The sequence below is a fragment of the Montipora capricornis genome, chromosome 11 (genome assembly GCF_036669925.1).
Source record: "Montipora capricornis isolate CH-2021 chromosome 11, ASM3666992v2, whole genome shotgun sequence".
NCBI lineage: Eukaryota > Metazoa > Cnidaria > Anthozoa > Scleractinia > Acroporidae > Montipora > Montipora capricornis.
The window spans coordinates 36,550,313-36,555,312 of record NC_090893.1 but is presented as its reverse complement, the minus strand read 5'-3'; positions in this window follow the sequence as shown (position 1 = coordinate 36,555,312).

The following is a 5,000-nucleotide window of genomic DNA, read 5'->3' as shown; positions in this document are numbered from 1 at the left end:
AGAACATGTCTGATCAGGGTCTACAATAGATCCCAAAACTTTACACAAACGAAGGGAAAGGGCTTTTGAACAAATCTTATAATCCACATTCAGTAACGAAATGGGGCACCAGTTTTCTTACGAACAAGACGCGTAACACTCGATTTCATTGAGTCACACAGCTCACGATGGGCGAGAGACTCATTAAACATATCAACTAAAAGGGGCCCCACGAGGGACCAGAACGCAGAATAAAACTCAACAGTTAAGCCGTCCAAACCGGGCGTTTTGTTCCTATTGGAGAGGTTAAGGGCCTCGGACGCCTCGTTCAGAGAAAGAAGACCCTCGCATGATTCGCGCTCAGCATCCGATAACCGGCGGGTAACGTGCTCAAACAAATGGGATTTGGCTACAGGGTCAATTGGCTCTTCAAAAAATAGGGACGAATAAAAACGCTTGTGAGCTTGAATCATGTCAGGAAGGGAAAAAACTTCTTGCCCCTCAGAATCAAAGACAGAGGAGACGGAACCTTTCTCGTGTCTCTCATTTTCAAGACCGAGAAAGAAACCAGAGGGAGACTCGCCCTCCTCTGCCCACTTAACCCTGCTGCGAATCGTAGAACCCTCGAGCTCGGAATTTAAAAGCGACCGCAGAGCAGCCTCTGAAGTCAGAATTTCAGGACTAGCAGAAACATCGCCTGAAGCCAGACGATTCTTCAAGACAATCAAGCGATTGATTAGAAAAACCTTCTGGGACGAGAGTGAACGATGTTTACGACGAGAAAAGGCGATCGCAATGAGCTTAATGTCAGACTTTAAAGACTCCCAAAAATCGCGCTGAGAAGCAAAGCAATGCCGGAAGGCCAGAAACTGCTCGATTAAAACCGAAATCTCTAAACAAAAGGATTCACCATCGAGGAGAGAATTGTTAAACTTCCAAACTCCCGGGCCTCGCAGGGGAAGAGCCGCAATATCAAAGTCATGATCTAAGAAAACGCATGGGAGAATATCGCACCTAGTGACTACGAAGCCGCAGGACCAAAAATATATCCAGTCTGCTGGCAATTGAAAGGTCTGGGCTGAACCAGGTGAACTGCCTGTCTCGGGGATGCAAAAGACGCCAAGCGTCACGGAGGTTACAGCGAGATTTTAAGTCCGAAAAGCCGGAGTCGAGGGAAACCGACCTACCCAATTTGTCAAGCGCCGAGTCAAAACAAATCATATCCCCCCAATCAGGAGCCGGGAGTTTGGACGAAAAAAGGACGGGACCGACTGAAAGAAAATCTTTCTGTCAGCCGGAATCGTCGGCACATAAAGGTTAATTAGATTAAGATTAAAATCGTCAAGCTTAACAAGTAAGCTGAGAATGCGCCCACTTTGATCCTTGATCCTTTTAAGATCCTTCTGCCAAACAGAAACATTATTACGAAAATCATCAGAACATAAGATAGCTACCCCCCCCCCCCCTCCCTTCTCCTCCCGACAGCAGGGGCCCAGAAGCTGGGGCCCGGCTACGAAGAGGAGAAGGAGCGCAGAACAGCGTCATCGAAAATCATGGTTTCTTGAATGAAACAAAAGTCTAGGGGTGAAGCACGAAAGAAATCAGAGATCAGTGAAAACTTACGTTGACTTAAACCCCTAACATTAATCGTGGCGCACTTTAAGAAGGCTAAACTAAGTGGGCGCATCCTCACTTACTACAGACAGACGAGACGAATTGCCCAAAGCAGCGCGTCGGGACAAGCCATGTCGAGATCTCTTCCTTCGACGAGAGGGCCGCTCAGACATAGGAGACATATTATCAGGAAGAGCGTCGGAATCCATCAGTTCAGATGTGGCAATACTCTCAGGCTCAGACTCGTCACTGTCAACACTCGTATCGGTCAGAGAGGAAACGGGAATTTCCTGCACTCCGGGAACTTGAACATCAGGGGCAAGGGCTGGTCAAATTGAGCTTCCAGGGAATCGTCCTCAGACCCTGCCGATTCTTCCTCTACATTCTCCACTGGGGGGCTATCAAGATCCACATCACCTGAATCACCATTCTCAGCATCTAGAGTAGGGGGCGGGGGGGGGGGAAGGGCACATCCACGGGAAGGGGGTCAGCAGCAGGCTTGCTCGGGGGCTCAGCATCAACGGCATCACGATGCGAAAGCGGGCGGTGATACCAAGAGTGGCGGCAGTCAATGGCCATATGGCCAGGTTCTTTACAAATACAGCATCGAACCCCAGCAGGACAATCACGGGCATGATGGCCAGTCCCTTCACAGTTAAAGCAGAGCATCTGACTTCACTCTTGGGCCAAATTACCGGGCTCGTTGCATCTTCTACAAGTCTTCACCTGGCTTTCGTACTGGACACGAAGAAGTTACTTACCAAAACGAAGGTATGACGGGATGGGGTCATCGATACACATGCGAAGAGTACGGATACCATTCTGGACCTGGGGGAAGCCCTGGACGGAGGAGCGACGCTTGGAGTAAACAGTGCCATACTTCTACAAACGGAAGATCGAGGCCGAGTCAGGTAACTCAAAAGGAGCGTCGTCCCCACATAAGACCAGGCTCTGCCTGCAAGATGAGCTGCATAAGGCTGGTTTTCAACAAAGAAAGACGACTGCTACAGAAATTTGTTTCGGATCTCCACTTTCGTGAAGGTGAGGACCACTGGCCCATTCTGGGATCTCTGAAGACAACGGACTGACGTCGGAGGAAAGCCATCTCTCACCAAGCTATCAAAGATTTGTTTAGTCGTAACTGAGCTGTCAGGGAGTGTGAAGTATGCAGAAGCAGGACGATCAGGCATGATATTCAAAACATCAAAATGCTCTCCTTCAAAAGAAGACAGATAAGACCTGCGACGCGGAGCTTCACTGGAAACTTTTGGACGAGAATCAACAGCACCAAGAGTCACTCTATCAGCATAAGAGCCACCAGAACTGGTGTCCATGTGGGATGGCGAATCAGATTGGCCAGCTCCAGAAACAGAGGGAGGCACAGGCGTATTCTCAACAATATCAGACCACAGAGGGAATACAGGCGTAGGCTGAAACATACCGAAAACAATTTAGGGTAGGACCCACGCAGTTCCCTCCCAGCAGGAACTTAGGACAGGGTCCAACAAAAAAGAAAAAAACAATTAGTACTGTTTCGGCCTTCTGGGCCTCATCAGTGTAGTGCTGACGTCTAGGGTGGAGGTTAAGCTTATAAAGCCACCCCAAATGTCCCACACATGTGGTACATCTACTTAACTGATTCTTTACTATTTACTACCCTTGTCCGCCTGTGAATCACATGTTGATCCAGCGTTATCACATAGAAAACTGGCCCATTAGGGAGTCCTACGTAAATGCCACACATTAAGTGATCAATCAGCCATGTTGCCAGCATGGTTGTTCTGATAGTGTAGTGGTCATCACACCCGATAGTGATCAGGGGGACGTGGGTTCAAATCCCGCTCAGGGCAATTAAAGTTTTCCCCAGAAGTTGTCCAGTGTTGAGTTCCCTGTAAAATTTCTCTCAATTTCTCCTCAACTTGGACTGTGAACCATTTGCGATCCTCCTGGGGGTGATACGTTGTTGGCTCAAGGGATCTACTTAACTGACTCTTTACTATTTACTACCCTTGTCCGCCTGTGAATCACATGTTGATCCAGCGTTATCACATAGAAAAGTGGCCCATTAGGGAGTCCCACGTAAATGCCACACATTAAGTGATCAATCAACCATGTTGCCAGCATGGTTGTCCTGATAGTGTAGTGGTCATCACACCCGACTAGTGATCAGGGGGACGTGGGTTCAAATCCCGCTCAGGGCAATTACACTTTTCCCCAGTAGTTGTCTAGTGTTGAGTTCCATGTAAAATCTCTCTCTCCCTCTCTCTCTCTCTATAAGATTGGCTTACCAACGGTGATGCCGCTTGGAAGAAGGATCCAAAGGATACTACACGCTTGCACTGGAAAATTGTAGTTTGTGTAGAAAGAGTAAACAGCGAACTTCTTCCGTGACCAAAACTCTTAAATAAACGTTTCGCCCTTCGGGCTTCCTCAGTATAAAGTGTACAGGGTAAAAAATACTTGTATTTTTAACCCTGTACACTTTATGCTGAGGAAGCCCGAAGGGCGACACGTTTATTAAAGGGGAACTCCGGTGTAAAAATGAACTTTTTTCAGAGAAAAGGGCAGTTAGGGAGGGTTCCATTTTGACTACCTGTTTAGTCTTCTTGTCCTTCCTCCCGTATATATTTTGGCTAAAGAGGAGCAGAAAATCCAGTTTAGATTTCCGCCATCTTGGACGCTTTTTGAGCCGCGTTGTATTGACCAGCAGTTGGCTGTGACGTCATATCGTCAAAGTTTAGCGGGAGTTCTGATGTTTTCTTCTCTGCGGCACCTTGTCTTCGTACGTTCGTGTACTTTAAAATTTTTAAGGCGCTAATTTTCTAACAACTGTCTAGTTACATTTACATCCTAGCTCAATATGGTAAACTGCTGTGTTCCTGGATGTATTAATTACTCAGCCAAAAGCAACGGCATTAGTTACCATAAGTTGCCGCGAGATACTCAGCGGCGGAAAGCATGGCTGGAACGGATAATAAGGACTAATATGCCTCCACTTGAGAACTGCTATGTTTGTAGCGATCATTTTTCAGCAGAAAGTTTTGAAGTCAATTTACGTGCGCAGATCACTGGAGTAAAGTGCAAACGGAGACTGAAGGAGGATGCTATACCAACGGAGTTCTGCTTTCGTCCTCCGGCGAAGAGGCCGAGGCTGTCTAGCGAAAATCGTCTTCGACGTCGAAGCCACAAAGAAGTTAGTGTATTTTGTTTATCGTTCTTCTTCAAGAATAGTTATTTCAATCATTCAGTACAAAGTAAAGCATTCGTATGCGACTTACCGCTACTAAAATACCACTATCTTCCGCTATCTTTTGCACGCGTTTAAGCTCATAATTAAGTTATAGCAAGCTGGCTTCCACATTACTTTAAGACGTGTGACAATTGAAGTAAAAACGGGGCATGAAACA